Source organism: Perca fluviatilis, chromosome 20, assembly GCF_010015445.1.
Source record: "Perca fluviatilis chromosome 20, GENO_Pfluv_1.0, whole genome shotgun sequence".
NCBI classification, from domain to species: domain Eukaryota; kingdom Metazoa; phylum Chordata; class Actinopteri; order Perciformes; family Percidae; genus Perca; species Perca fluviatilis.
The window spans coordinates 17,663,135-17,680,309 of NC_053131.1; the positions used below are offsets into that span (position 1 = coordinate 17,663,135).

Genomic DNA, 17,175 nt, shown 5'->3' on the forward strand with positions numbered 1-17,175 from the left:
CTACATAAATATTAAAAACCGACATGGTTTTACAGGCAAAATGCAATACAGTCGCTGCTTCCTAAAACAGGAAGGAAAGCTGGCATAAAAATAGCCGACGGTGTAAATGCGCAAAATCACAACGCTATCACTTCCTCATCAGTCAGGCACAAGATCTGACCATAATTACACTTGTGCTTTCCATAAACTGTCGTTGCTTTAGCCTATTATTTCAGTTGCAACCCTGGCAGTGGTAAGCGATCGTGAGAGAAAATAAAAAATATAAAAACATGATTCAAACCAATGTGCGCATTGGCAACACACGGCTCAAGAAGCCGACAAATAGCCTATAAGTTATTCCCTCGGCTGAAAATATATATCTTTCATAAAAATACCCTTCAGGGAACGAAAGGGGTTGTCTGTCTCTAAATGTTTTAACTTGTTTTAATCTGAGCTCCACCAGATCTTCAAAGAATGGTGACGCAGTTTTTAATCGAGTATTGATTGGTCAGTAGGCGGTGCTTTTACACCGGTTGATCTCTAATCAGTTCCTCCAGGATTTCACTATGTCGTGATCGCGCCAATTCACGCAAATTCAACCAATCACCGCGAATTTGGTGGGACTCGCAATTTTGACCAATCACCGCAACATTTTCCGCAAATTTGACTAATAACCTTAAGTTTCCCGCAACTTCAACCAATCACAGCAGTCCCACGTGCACTGAGAGCCACTGACCAAGCGAAGTGAGAACGGGTTGATCATTTCCTTGTTTGTGATATGAAGACGAGACTCAAACATCTCACATTTACCAACAGAACGTACAGCGAAAGACCGCGCAAAACATTTTAGACACATCACTGTAGACTGTAACGACTTAAAAGTCGCTGCCGTTTCAATCCTGGCTGTCGGCTCTCTGCAGCGGGTCTGCTCTGTTCCCCCCGCGACACACACACACACACACACACACACACACACACACACACACACACACACACACACACACACACACACACACACACACACACACACACACACACACACACACACACACACACACACACACACACACCTAAATTGAGGACAGCTGCGCTCGTTATTGTAAGTGCAATGATAAGTTAAAGTCCAATAAGTACTTTATCAAACCGTATGAATGTGTGTCCCAGGCCAGGTTAGGAAATTATCTAACAAGCCACTGACACATATGTTCAAATTTGATTAATTCAATAAATTATAATTTTTTTTCTTAAATCCACCAGCCATTTTCATATTATACCAACATTTGTTGGTATAAGTTCATTTTAATTTTTAAAGAACTATACAAAAAATAAAAAAAATAAATCTCAACTTTCACTGTGTCCCATAACTTCATTGAAACAAACATACCAAAGACATTGCAACTTTTATCCCAAATTTTTACAAAAGACCCTGCGAAATCAGACATTTTGGGCCGCAAATCCAGGAGGGACTGTCTAATGTCCAACATAACCTGCTCCCGAGCAGTGATCCACCGTCATGATACACAAAACCCTGGGTTGAACCTGAAGTTACCTCGTTAACGCCAAATCTTGCTTCGTAGTACAGGCCTCTGGTCGGGATCAGGTTTTCTTCAATAAACTTTGAGTTTCTCTCAGTCTCCTCCCTCTGACACAGCGCTCTTTCATTCATTCATTCATTCATTCATTCATTCATTCATTCATTCAGTCTGTATCAGGCACATTTCAGCGCAGTGTTGTCATCTGCATGAATAAAAAAAAACATGCAGATGACAGTGTTGGTTTATTAACTATGTTAGGCAGATTAGAAAATGTTTTTTTCTCGAATATGGCATGTCCTTTTGTTGACAATCCCGTTGATGAAGAAACTGTATTACTTCGCAGGGAGTTAAACATACGTCGGGAGATGATATTGAGGCCTGACAAGATATATTTTCATTTCCAGATAACTACATATTTCAGCAGTATCGTTTTTCTTCACAGTCGATCAGATATGTAGATAACCTTATCTGTCCTCATATCACCAACGTTACCCATCGTGGACATGCTCTTATATCAGAGCACACAATTCTTTGTGGTGCATTATGTTTTTTTGCGAACCGCAGTTTTCTTAACAACATTGGTGATGCGGAGCATATTAGTAAAGCCACTGTATGCAGAGCTGTCAGAAAAGTGTGCCTCCCTCTGTTTTTTTAAACGTTTTTGTAGAGTCCCCTGGACACAAACCAGTGAGAGTCATCCAAAATAAATAAATGATTATACATTTTAATTCTGTTAATGACATGGTGCTGCAACCTCAGAATGGGATTAGTTTACTTTTTCGCCCGCAGGATTGCACCTTTATTTTACCAATGTAATACCCAATCCAGTTTTCACTAGTAATATTATATCTGTAATTAAATATGAAATGAATACACTATATTAGAGCTTACGCATTGACTCGAGCAGCAATTTCCTCCCACACCAATTGTCGCTATTTTGCAGCAGCAGCCGTGTTGCTTTTTTTAACGAAATATATGTTCAAACTTGCTGTACAGTGCACATGAGTAGTTCCAGTTCCAGAGGGGCGAAGTAAGCCGACCGATTTCTTTGTGGTTGTTGCCATGGTGAATCATAGCATCATGGCTCCATTCATGCTGCCTTTTTATAGTGGTGGTGCACGCACTTCACTCTGAGTCAACTTACTCGGAGTTAATTGAACCAACTTAAATCAGCTGTCCTGGAACCGAAAATTCAGAATTTCCCATCTCATGGTAATTCCACTCAGAGTTCAGGGTTAGACTCAGAGTTTGTTTAACCTCCTTCCTGAAACGGGCCCCAGGTTACGGATCTGCACAAGGAGTAACAGTGCATTAGTAGGAATCACGCGACATAGCGTCCTGTTAATACCATCACAACTGCAAGAGATGAAATGAGTAGCAAGGTGTTCTGCAACTAATATCCATATTCCAGTAAGACCTGTCTGTACATTGAAAATATTGCTAATATAGCATAGTAACATAATAATGTGAGTGACTCATTAACTCCAAACAAACAACAAAAACTTCTCTAAACACTAAAAGATTTGAATACCAAAAGGGGCCAACAGTGACCAGTGGGTCATTCAAATAGAGTCTTGTCATTATAGGCATGACCCCACTTTAAAAGACATTTCAGCTGAAGCTCACCAAGTACAACTTGAGCTTGTTAAAGCAACTCTGACTGAGCTGAGCCTGACAAGCTGGCTCTGAGATACGCTGGTGTGGCACCATCATCGGGCCTTACTAAACTTTTGCACCCCACTACTGGTAAGTATGGTCTCTTAGTATTCAAGTTTGGCAAAGTGTTTCTCCAGCTTTGTCTGTAATGCTTTCTGGTGCGTTATGAGTAGAAATGCACAGATATGAAAATGTTGTTAATACAGTTCTTTATAAGAGTGATCAAATTGGTTTTGTTGAAGGATTTGACACGGCGTCCTCCTCGCATTACTTTGGCCTTGCAATTACTGCAAACTGCACTAGCATGTCCTCCTTTCACCGTGAAAAACATCCAGACCGCATACATTGCTCTCTTGCACATTGCAGTCTTCACTTCAGCATTTAAATCATGTGCTGTGTCACTGCGTCGGTAAACATCGGCTGTTGACATCGGACCAGTCTTGCTCATCGGACCGACGCCAAAATTACTAATCGGTTACCTTAAAAGATTATATTTATTAAATAAAAATATACGTTTGTTAAGTGGCCATCTTTAGACAGGAGCACACTGTTCATTCCAAAGAACTTTTCAGAATCGTCGTCTAAATTGCCTCCCCTATGAAGCTGATTGTTTACCCAGTGCAGATTTACCTTGGATGAACCAAAGTATTTGGCTGCGGGTAGATGTGGGCGAGAGAGAGAGAGAGAGAGAGAGAGAGAGAGAGAGGAGACATAAAAACAGATGCAGAGAGAGAGAGAGAGAGAGAGAAGACATAAAAACAGATGCAGAGAGAGAGAGAGAGAGAGAGAGAGAGAGAGAAGACATAAAAACAGATGCAGAGAGAGAGAGAGGACATAAAAAGAGAGGCAGAGAGAGAGAGAGAGAGAGAGAGAGAGAGAGAGAGAAAGAGAACAATCTGAGCAGGCTGAGAGGTTGATTTATAATTAGAGTAAATGTCTGTTCAATACCCCTGCTGTTCTAGTGATGGCTCCATTGCATGGAGAGTCAGTTTTGGCGCTGGGAACTTAATTTGAATTCTGAAGCACCACACATCTTCCAGCATAATTTACAGATGGCCTGTCTAGGTTAATGAAGACTTTTAACAAGATTTTTGTTTCTGGATGCGCTATACCATATATTGGTTGTGGCAGTCACTTATCAAATATCAGCAAAAATTTGGATTTAAATTAATTATCAGTTATCAGAAATAGAATTATAACCACAGATTAAAGTGATATTAAAAAGCTTAAATAAATCAGAATTTATAATTGCACTGGCAACAATATCAACAATCTTGTTGAAGATTAAATATTTGTTTTTGTCAATAAAGTATATTGTTATTATATCCATCTGTACAGGTGAATAACCATGCAAAGACATGCTCTGCTATAGTCAAACGTTTAAATGCCAGTTTACCATATTTGTCCTTTAATACCCTATTTACACGTACATGGTTATTTTGAAAAATGGAGACATTTCCCTTATTTTGTGCCCTTCGTTTACACACAAACGGAGAATTCGCCTCTGAAAACGATTCTTTCTAAAACCTCCGGCCAGAGTGTACTTGGTTAAAACTTGGTTTGCACGTTTGCATGTAAACTGAGACAAACGGAGGTTTAGGCAGCCGAGGAATAGTGTTGACGAACTGACCGAACAGCCGGTTAATTAACCCGACTCGTGTCACTGAACCGGGAGACTCGAGTGCCATACGTCAATGAACCGACTCACTCCTGTTTTTTTTCTTTTACTTCATTCTTGCCGTTGCGTGTAGCTGGTATTCTTCTGCTACTGTGTGTGTAGTAATCTAGCTCATTAGCGCCTCCACTGGAGTGGTGGTGGTAGAATCAATCAGGAAATGAGCTACCTAGAGAAGTGAATTTTGCTATGTGGTCGGTAGGCTAGGCTGTCACTAGGTGACCACGCACCAGGCTACTGAACGAGACCGTAAAGACTGTAACCGAGGGTACTGCATGAGTCTATATTCAAACGGGTGTCTAGGTTCTTGGCAAGTTTGAGTTATCAACCGATCCCAGAAGCCTTTATTTCTTGTGCATCTTAGAGGATTGTGTACATACAAATTCAGAGACTACATTATCGATGGATATCACATACAAATGCACGTCATGTTATCTTAGTAGTTATGTTAAGTTAAATGTTTGTTACATGATAGGTAGGCTGTTACCAGGAGACCATGCACCAGGCTACTGAAAGAGACCGTAACCGTGCCTAATGCATGAGTCTATGTAATCAAACGTGTCTAGGTTCTCGGCAAGTTTGAGTTATCAACCAATAGCAGAAGCCTTTATGTCTCGTGCATTTTAGAATTGTGTTCATGTAAATTCATAGGCTACATTACCAAGGAGAAAGTATTATATTATACATACAAATATACGTAATGTTATCTTGGTAGTTATGTTAAGTTAAATGTTAGAAGTGAATGTTGCTACATGGTAGTTAGACTGTCACGAGGAGACCGCCCACCAGGTTACCAAATGTAACCGTGGCCAGTGCGTGAGTCTAGTGTCGGTCAGTATGAGTGTGTAAATAGTATGTCAAGACCGAATGTAACCGTAACCGTTCGAGTCTTCCGCGGTGTCTTGGTTCCTGGCAGGGGAACGCGATCACCCCCCCCGCCGCCGAGGGCACGCAAACCGGTGACCTAATCTATTAACTTGGTAGGCCAACCAACGACTGTCCGGTTGAACCGACTCACGTAAAAGAGTCGGTTGTCCCATCACTAACGAGGAAATGAGGAAGAGAAGAGAGAAAGTGATTCGTTGCCGTTGTTGCTATTTTCGGGATTCTGATTGGCTAACGTGGGCTTGAGCTTCTCGTTACACTGCCACCTACAAGTTTGGCATGCACTTGACGGCATTGACGGCATATATACACGGTACGTGTAAACGAAAATGTTTCTGAAAACTGACAGCTGTGAAGAATGTTATTTTTGAAAACGGAGAGGTTGAAATGTCCACGTGTAAATGTAGCATAAGTTCCCCGGTCGGTGGAACACATTTTCACTGTATACTAACAAAAATAATGGAAAAACGGACTTTGCACTGTCACACTTGATACTCCACCATCTCTGAGTTCAAAGTTACAAATCTGAGTTAATCCCATACCACTAGCACATTCCTTATTCTAGGACATGTAAACATTGAAGCATCTAAAAACAAATATCCCATTCAAGAAACATCCTTGTGTCAAAAAATAAGCACAAATGAAACAATGAGAACAACGTGGAATTGATTATTTAGACACTGTGACACACCTAAGTTTTGGTCATTCTTGGCCTATTAAATAAACCATAAAAATATGGTATACAAATCATGAACTAACTGAACACCAGATGGTTGGACAAAATGCATACACCTTGAGACACAGCGAGTATCCAGATATTTGCACGTAGCATCATATTCAACAGAAATGCTAAATTTTATCTCCACTCATTACCTGTATTAACATCACCTGTTTGAACTTGTTACCTGTATAAAAGACACCTGTCCACACACTCAAACAGACTCCAACCTCTTCACAATGGCCAAGACCAGAGAGCTGTGTAAGGACATCAGGGATAAAATTGTAGACCTGCACAAGGCTGGGATGGGCTACAGGACAATAGGCAAGCAGCTTGGTGAGAAGGCAACAACTGTTGGCGCAATTATTAGAAAATGGAAGAAGTTCAAGATGACGGTCAATCTCCCTCGGTCTGGGGCTCCATGCAAGATCTCACCTCGTGGGATATCAATGATCGTGAGGGATCAGCCCAGAACTACACGGCAGGACCTGGTCAATGACCTGAAGAGAGCTGGGACCACAGTCTCAAAGAAAACCATTAGTAACACACTACGCCGTCCTGGATTAAAATCCTGCAGCGCACGCAAGGTCCCCCTGCTCAAGCCAGCGCATGTCCAGGCACGTCTGAAGTTTGCCAATGACCATCTGGATGACCCAAAGGAGGAATGGGAGAAGGTCATGTGGTCTGATGCGACAAAAATAGACTCGCCGTGTTTGGAGGAAGAAGAAGGATGAGTACAACCCCAAGAACACCATCCCAACCGTGAAGCATGGAGGTGGAAACATCATTCTTTGGGGATGCTTTTCTGCAAAGGGGACAGGATGACTGCACCGTATTGAGGGGAGGATGGATGGGACCGTGTATTGCGAGATCTTGGCCAACAACCTCCTTCCCTCAGTCAAAGCATTGAAGATGGGTCAGGCTGGGTCTTCGAGCATGACAACGACCCGAAACACACAGCCAGGGCAACTAAGGAGTGGCTCCGTAAGAAGCATCTCAAGGTCCTGGAGTGGCCTAGCCAGTCTCCAGACCTGAAGCCAATAGAAAATCTTTGGAGGAAGCTGAAAGTCCGTATTGCCCAGCGACAGCCCCAAAACCTGATGGATCTGGAGAAGGTCTGTATGGAGCAGTGGGCCAAAATCCCTGCTGCAGTGTGTGCAAACCTGGTCAAGAACTACAGGAAACTTATGATCTCTGTAATTGCAAAGAAAGGTTTCTGTACCAAATATTAAGCTCTGCTTTTCTGATGTATCAAATACTTATGTCATGCAATAAAATGCAAATTAATTACTTAAAAATCATACAATGTGATTTTCTGGATTTTTGTTTTAGATTCCATCACTCACAGTTGAAGAGTACCTATGATAAAAATTACAGACCTCTACATGCTTTGTAAGTAGGAAAACCTGCAAAATCGGCAGTGTATCAAATACTTGTTCTCCCCACTGTATATAATTCAGCAAACATGGTCATTACTGAGGTGTAAGTATGAAACTCTTGCCTTCTCATTAACGTGATAATTAAAGCTCAAGCCATTATCCTCCCACATTTAAGAAATATTCATAAACCAGTATGCATTAACATTGCACACCTTCAGATGACTTGTAAAGTTTGCAGGTTTCCATATGATTACAGATGTCAACATTTTTTTATCAGTAACTTTCAAACATGCTCTCCTTTAACATTCATCTCAGACTGGAAAGGAGGATATACTATATGTGAGGGATCTCATACAGAATGGGCACTAACTCAAACATATAAATCATATGGTGGGATCAGCAGGAGACAATTCAATAAAAGAGAAAATGTTAGGGGGCAGAAAGCTTGCATGTGGGAGGAGTGCATGGCAAAAAAAAAAAAAAAAATCAGTCAATAGGTTGAACATTTTTCTCCATCACTGCTAAATTCATCTCTAGAAAATGTTAACATATACCATTTCTATTTGAGTTTTTGTCTTATTAAATTTATGCAGAAAGCTTTAGCAGTATTATAATATAATAATGAAACACTATTCGCATGACATAGCCCACAATCAGTGTATAGGGATAAGACTAGAGCCACTGACGTCAATGACAGCATATGACGCACAAATAAATCTTTTCTTGGAATTAAAATAATATTCTAAATTCCAATACTCATTATGTGCAACGGTTTCTCTCCCAATACCTCAAGTTCAGGGTATCTGCTAATTCTTATTTCCATCCGATACCAGTACTTCCTTTGTCCAAAATTTCAAATGTGTATATCTCACTGCATGAAACTTATTGGAATCATGTTTATGTAAGCTACCATGCGGACAGGGATTGCTGTGGCACTAAAAAGTCAATGGTTGGCTGTCCATAAAAATTGGATCAATGTAACTGACAGCAGAAAAAAAAAAACTTTATTGTACCTATACGAATCCTGACTAAACATGCTCTATATCTTTTTAGTTCTTTTTTTTTTTAGGCAAATATAATGGTAAAACTCAAAGCATGAATGAAAAATGTTTGATTTCATATAGGTCAGTAAAACAAGTATAAGAAAAAACAATCAACAAAAGCCAGTCCCCACGATATATGAAAAATATTCCGAGGGATTTAATACATCAATAGAAAATATGCCAACAAATTTTGCATCTGTTAATTACTTAATATGTAGAGCAGTAGTGGTAGTGTGCACATCCCCACCGGTGAGGTGCAGGACAAAAAGGGGCTGGATACAACGGAAAAGAATGAGATGCCATTCCATTTGCCTGAGGAAGACCCGGCAGGGTCGAAACGTTGCAGCACAATAAACGTATGGGAGTATTAGCAGAGTGCGGGCATTTTTTTTTCAATTACTTAATATGTCCCATTATTGCTTAATCTGCCGATTATTCTCTTGATTAACTAATTTTACTGATCATTACATACATTCCTTAGTTATGTGATCACTATCGTAAATATCGTCAAAATAAGACATGATCTAAACCACAATGAATGCAGTATGAGGGTTGGTGCCTTCTGGAGAGCAGAGACTCAGCGAGTATCAAGGTATTTGCTTGCAGCATCATATTCAACAGCTGTAGACAAATATGCTAAATTTTATTAGGACTTTACTGCCAGGGTGCTCATTACTTTGACATCAAGATGCAAAACACTGATGACTACATGTTATGCCGTTGAGGGAATGCTGTCATGAGTCAGTCTCTATACCACCCACGATGATTGTTTGTCTGTTACATGCAGTCTGTTCTGTTCCAAATGTAAGTCACACTTATGTAAGTTATCATAAGAGCTTTCTCTTTGTTCTTGCATCGGGGCAAAACGTCAACATTTAAAACACTGGAGATATTTGTTCTCTGTTACTATGGATTTGGGAGTTTATTAGCAAAGTTCCAGCAATTATAGTAAAGAATGTGTGCTGTCTGAAAAATGTCAAAAAAAACAGCAGCCGAACTGCGTTACGGCAATATTTACATCACTTGGACAACACTTCACGTTCCGATTTGAGAAATGATATGACCTACCGAGATGAAGATGAGATGAGAAGATGTAGGCCATATCGCCCATTTCTAGTTGGTGATGAGTGAACTTTCCATCCTTCACATCATTAGCGCACACACGCACACACACTTTGCTCTCAGTGTGTAAAGCACTAAAACTGCTGTGTACAACAATCCATACTATCAGCCAAACTGTCTTGTTCAGAGTGACAGGTCAGAGGTCGGGTGGGGTCAAGGACAGTTTGACAATAGTCTTCACCTAATCAATTAATTAAGTATTGTATAAGAGGCCATAAAATAGTAAATTACGCCCATCACAGTTTCCTAAGTCCAAGGTGATATTTTAAATGTGCTGCTTTAGAAAATTATAAAAAGTAGAAGGTACAAGCCACATAAAAATCTCAACAGGCGTAAACTAAAGATTGCGCTATTGAACAAACTGATAACACAATCTGCAGCTTAAAACAAGTGCACATTGTCCTCCCAAGAAGACACATGCAAGCAAATTTTGTAAACATTTGTGTGTTTTTACACACAATATGTATTATAATATATAAGCTTGTCACAGTCTACGGAGTGCCTCTTTTGCACAAATGACAGAAATTAAAATGTTTTATTTAAGTTACACCATACAAAGGAATCTAGAATTCTGTCCCTAAAAAAATCTCCCAACACTCCATCACCAAGAAAGCGCTTTCAACATACTACCGGGTTTCCTTAAGGAAACTGTTGACTCAAGTTGATAATCCACCCAGATCCTGAACACATCTTGTCTGATGAGCAATTTAGTTAGGCCTTGTAGTAGATGACATCTTAAACATTGCATTGGTATGAGTGCAGCCAAGTGCAGCAGAACCATAAACCACAGAACAGGAGATCAGCACGTTCTGATGTGAACAATTTTCAAGCAAGCTGACCATAAACCCACTTTTTTTCTTGTCATAGCTGAAGTGTACATAAAAAATGTAAACGTGCCTAAGCTACCTGTCATATACAAAAAAAGAAATGCTGTGTTACCCATGCAGCCAGTATTACAGACAATTTGCAACACAATAGTCATATTTGCCAATGTTGTAATATTCACTCACCTAGAACAAACAACGCCCCCAAATCAATAGGAACAACTGAGGGGGAAATGTGTCCAAGATCAATTCAGGCCATAACAGTCATAACTCATAACAGTATATTTAAATGTCATTACTAACATTATTCAGCAGCACGACAGCATCATAATGTGTGCCAAACCACAGCAATAATAATAAGCTCAGCTAGGAAATTAGCTCGCATATATCACAATTAACACCAAAGCAAATAAAACAAACAAAACAACCAACAGCTAATTTACATTGGTAGTAAAGCACAGAAACTCTAAACCAAGACAGCAACTCATAACAGACAAATGTTAGCATGGGCAGCAAATACTTAACGTTAGCTTGTTGAAGTGAAGCTACCAAGGGTCTCGGCTCCGTGGTCTCAGGTTGCTGACGACCGGGGAAGGAAAGCCCAACTCTCGGCCAAAAGTGGGGTGTAAGGTCGAAATCTGATGTGAGAAAGTACCGACGAACTGAGTTATAGAATAACGACAGCAGGCCAACACGAACATGTTGTCCACAAACACGCTCTTGAGCGACCATGTATGAGTCCGACTGGTGGCAAGTGTGCTTGATTATGACCTGCTACATTAGCAGTGCATCAGTAACCTAGCAACGCAAAAAGCATACATAGTTTAATGTTTAAATGTCCCGCCATGTTAAAAAAAAAAAGTGCGTTGGATATGTAGCTACACTGTATACTCTAGTTTTTATTAGATACAATCCTGAACCAAGTCTAGTCCTGCAATCACAACTTCGATGATCACAGACATCTCAGATCTCAGACATTTTGGAGGATGATACCTGCATTTCCTACTATGATAGCCTATTATGAAGCCAAAATGTCTACTGTGAAAAAGGCTTGGCTAGCCTACAAACTGATGTCCATTTGGGCTTTTCTGGAGCTTTGGATCTGGACCAATACTGATTTTTTTTTGTTAGGCTGATACCAAAATCAATATTTGAGAGTTGATATTCTGTTGTGTTTTTTTAACATGAAAACATAACTTAAATAAATCTTAAGGATCTCTGTCATTTTTGTCAGCGCTGTCTCTGTCCTGCATACAGCCTACACTGATACCGATACATCTGTCTTCTTTAGCAGATGGAAACAGATCACTTGTCATCATGGTAGTTTGGTGACTGATAAAAGGTGGTTATGATGGAGGTGGTTGCAGGTGCCATCCTTGATTGCCTCTGCCTCTGCCCACTAGCTTGGCTCTACATTGCTCACAGTGCCCTTGCAAAATAGATAATAGCCTACAGTAGAAATACTGTATTATCTATTTTGCAAGGGCACTGTTGCTGCGTCCGGGCCGCTCCCAGGTCAGTTGTGATTGGTTTGAAAAATACGCATACAAACGAGCCAGTTTTTTCCCCCTATCTCAGAATAGATCAGTGGTGTAGCCACTCTTGCACTGACACAGCGATATATGGCAATGTGAGACTACTGTCCACCTACTCCTGATCTATGACCTTTGAACCTTTCCAGTCCACGCAGTCTCTTGGTCAGGGTGTGGCTAGATGTTCTGACAAATTTGGCAGTGTCCATTCTGGTCTTAAGGTGGGCTGAACTTTAAATTTGATGTAGGCTACTGTAGCTTTAACCTTCACTCGTGTCCTTCCATATTTACTAAACTGCTTCCCTGTGCAATGTGATTGAAAGACTATTCATGAGAGAAACTTGTCAGATATCAACTACATTGCCCAAATATCATGAAAGTTCTTGCCTTTTTAACATCCCCCTCATGATTCAAGCTTAATAGTGAACGGAGGATCATATTAAATTGCACCAGGAAGAAATGCGACTTGGTTTATAAGCAGAGGGAAATGTTTCATTACCAACCATCATCTGAAGAAGACAGAGACCCTTATATGAATGGCAATTTCACTCACAAGACAAGCAAAGATTAAAATCAACCCACAAACAAAATACACTGAACAAACCATGTCTTCCTGTAGGGGGAAAAATAGCAGTGTTTATTTTATTTTATTGTTTTCAAACCTCTACATACCTGATTGAAGATAATGAGATGATGCCCATCGTAGCTCTTCTCCATCCTCAGAAAGTGAGAGATGCAGAGCTGAAACAGCCGATTAGATTACCCTGCTCAGGCTGTGGTGAGGCTGTATGCTGCGGCTGCCACCCCGCCACTCACCTCATCTGCCCTCTCCTCCATCTCTCATCTTCCCTCCATCAGGCTCGGGATCTAGTCCCTGCAGAGTAACACCTCCCCCTGTAGGATTAAGGCAGGACTTCAACCTAGAAACCTCAAACGCCTGGCTGCTTCTCATGAAGGCTTCTGAGGTGAGTAAACCGGCACAGCACATACTATTAATGAATTATTTGAAAATAAATCATAATTTCTGTAGTGGATTAACTACTCAGGAGACAGATGGTGCATTTTTTATACCTCTCATGTTACAGCTTTCACCCGTAGCCTAAAATATTATATATAACGTTACAATTTCACATAAAGACAAGTGCATCCTGCAGACAAATATTTTTCAAAATCCTGTATGCCTGATTAGAGTGGAGAGAGTCATTAAGAGAATACTAAACTAGAGAAAGAGCAAGTCCAAATTCTTAATGAGCATGTCCAGTGTAACTTAGAATGTATATTTTTCATTTGTTTCTCTAATGCAAATTTGTACTTTTGGGGCAGGTTAATATACTAAGTATATTAACCTGCCCCAAAAGTACAAATTTCAGTTGCTGCCTGCATGCAATTAAAGATTTTTTATGACAAGTCAGCGAACAATATTACATTTTGAGAAATTAAAGTGTCCTGCCCCACACTGCATCATGATGTTATGGCCGCCTAACACCAAAGGGTAAAAATTTAGTTTTATAGAGTCACTGCCAATTAATGTCTTCCAGACTGCCTTATGTCCTACTTAAATATGTCATTCACACTCAAGAAGTGACAGTGGAGTGGAGTCCAGAGATGATCAGTACACTAGTTTATTAATTACTCAACAATAAAGACATGTAAAGGTAGCTTATGAATAAGTCTTTATGCCAACATCACTTTTTCTTTCACTCCCACATGTTTTTCAGTTCAGTGTGCAAGTAAGCATTACTGGCTCTCCCAAAAATACAGAGTGAGGCAAAAGCTGCAATTTAAATGTTAAAGATCTTCAACTCTGACCCATCCTCCATCATAACATGTAATTGTTCCAAATGTTCCAAAGCTTGTTTTAAAGCTTTGCTGGCTCTGTTGTGCATTTAGTTGATGGTCTACAGACGTTTGAATTAAAGAGCACAACAGGAACAATGTAGCTCCTGCTTCATTTTGTAATCTTAGAATGAGATTCGAAGTATATACATATATATATATATATATATATATATATATATATATATATATATATATATATATATATATATATATATATATTTATACATGTATAATGTGGTCATGTTGTCTCAGGTTCAGATCCAGGAATGTTGGTTTGCTGTAATACTTTTCTTTTTTGCTGTGACCTTTGAAATAAAGGCAAAATGTCCATAATCCATAAAATAATGCACACAAAATTAATGGTAATATTCAATTTCATGAATTCCCATGGATGATACATAGATGGATCTATAGATTGATATTAAGATTTTATCTAGGAGCCGGCTGCAACTGGTCTGTTATGTTCCAGATGGTGGCAGGTTTCCCTTCCAGCAGTCTGTCAGTCTTGGCTCTGAGCCACGTGTGAGTCAGGTAGGGCAAGTGAGGACAGCTTAGCAACAATACACTGCAATACACAAACCCAGGAGATGCTGTGGGATTTCAGAGAGCAGACCGGGATCAGTGAGAATTATTTTCGGTATCGCCTGTATTTCTCAATCACATCAGACGTACAACAAAATCAGCTAATGTAATGACAATATAATGTAGTATACCATGGTATTGTCTCTTTTGTTGGCTCCTATATCTTTCCAGCATTTTAATGTGTATAAAATAGCAATGTGTTATAGTACGGTCATGTTAGCGATGTAACTGTCAAAAGAAACATCACAAGAACCAGAGCATAGGAGTTAAGGAACCAAACAGCCACTTTCACGTTATGACATGTTGAATGCAGTGATACACTATTTCTTTCAGCAACCTGTCAGTGATGATGCTTAAAAAGTCCCAAACAGAGGGCGCCTAGGTAGCTCACCTGGTAGAGGAGGCGCCCATATGCAGAGGCTCAGTGCTTGATGCAGCGGCACAGGGTTCAAGTCTGACCTGTGGCCATTTGCTGCATGTCTTCCCCCTCTCTCTCCCCCCTGTCCTGTCTATTAAGGCTAAAATGCCCAAAACATTGTCTTAAAAAGAAGAAGAAAAAAATCCCAAACAGAAACACTTAGACTGTGTGAGTGACACCGTGGCTGCAGGTTCACTTAGGGTCATGGTTAACATTTGGAAAGATAGAGAGGCACAAATTGCTTTGATAATCTTTTATTATCGCTGAGGTCACAGCTGCAGTACCATGTCTGTTTCCCCACCAGGCTGCAGTAAAAAACACTGTTGTGAAAACACATTGTTATTATTGTTATTATGACGACATATTTCACAAAATTTTAAATCCCCTTTTTAGCCTCTACACTTCATAATAAATGGATTTGTAATATTATACATACACATTTAAATATTGTACATACATGCTTACATATTGTCTGTCCTAGCCTACTTTCACCCTTATCTTATTATTATTATTATTATTATTATCTGTTTTTAGTTTTTAGTATTGCTTATGTATTGTTTATTCTGTGGTGTAACTGGATAGGAGGAGGAGAATGCTGGTGGTCACGTCAGATGGCCATTGGAAGTGCAGAAAGAGACACTGAGGTACAGGAGGGTGCAGGTTTAATAAAGGCAATAGTAAAATTTTTGGCTGTCGAGCAGCAGCAGCAGCAGCCATGGCAGCTTCCTGCAGAGAGGGATGGAAGGAAAGCCAACGTTAGACAAATACATAGGCTAAATGGGTAATGTCAAAAAAGCAGCCAATAGGACATAAATGATGAAATGAAACCAGATTATCTAACATAAAGAGGGAATTAATTAAGCTACCGGTAATAGTTTCACTGCTAGACTTCCAAACATATAAGTTTAGATATATTTACCAATAGCAAAGGTCCCTGCAGTCCAGACACACAGCCAGCACTCAGACAACACAAGCCAAAAATGGACTGAATTCCATAAGTTAAAAACTGTTTAACTTAATGTGACCATGTACATGTTTGAGTGAGGAGACCAAATTCAATAAGAATTGTCAGTCCTTTGTGGGACATGGGAAGCAGTTATAGTGTATTAGTTTTTATATATTCATTGTCTGTATATATATTTATGTATCAGATTGTGATTACAGACTGATGCATGTCAGTAGTTTAAACTCACTGAGAAGGGAGCACATGTCTGTGCCGGAATAAATAGCAGAGCTCAAAAAAGAAACTTGGTAGTGTGGAGATACATGTGATCTTATTAACTCGTCAGACATCAGAAGACTCAATACAGAATGATGGTAAATGTAGGTGTCTCCACCACTAGGGCCAAAGGGAGCACTAATATGAACTTCTGTAGCCTAGTTTTGCTGTGGTGTTGTAACATTTTGGTTTTTAATGCTAATACAATGGCTGACACAAAACTGTCACAAACCCTGTATCTACCTGAGATGGTAAGCAAACTAAAGATTAGTGCACTACTTATTTATAAATCTGAAAAGGGTGGTTTTCTTCATATACATATTCCTCAATTCCTCAAATACAGGGAGAAGATAAAGAAATATGTTGATTTATTGATGATTTTGTAGACAGTTGGTGCTGACATTTGTTGTGCTGCACGTCTGAACATCTAACAGGACTATACATGTTCAAATACCAGCAGAGTATAGTCATCCCTCTTGCTCACTTTACCTTGCTTTAATGGAGTAAAGGAGAAGTGAGTTTACAACATTGGTACTTCAGGCCAACTGTGTATACCAGGGTTATTTCCATCAGCAGTGTCAGCTCGGGACAAGGCAACAGATCTTGCGGAAATGCCTCTAGGAAAAAAAGCAAAAGTCTGGTTCCCCTGAAATCAACCCCCTTCCGAAAACAAACACACTTGTTTAGAATTGGCCTTCCGCTCTCCAATCCTTTGTGACTCACATGGCTTTACCTTCACCTTGTGTAACATCAAGATTTAATACTCTGT

The 17,175-nt window shown here is 39.8% G+C and overlaps 1 protein-coding gene across 2 annotated transcripts in view; it reads right to left on the minus strand.

Moving 5' to 3' along the window:
- LOC120548841 overlaps positions 1-13,164 on the minus strand; it is a 148,772-nt gene extending 135,608 nt beyond the window's left edge. Inside the window, exons 1-2 of one of the 2 annotated variants that reach the window (XM_039785355.1) lie at positions 13,021-13,164; positions 11,003-11,454 (exon numbers count right to left, since the gene is read on the minus strand). The gene's annotated coding sequence lies outside the window, so the exon portion shown is untranslated. Of the gene's footprint in view, positions 1-11,002; positions 11,535-13,020 lie in introns of those variants that run through there. The other variant, XM_039785356.1, reaches the window with a different exon arrangement.
- Between the last annotated feature and the right edge of the window lie 4,011 nt (positions 13,165-17,175).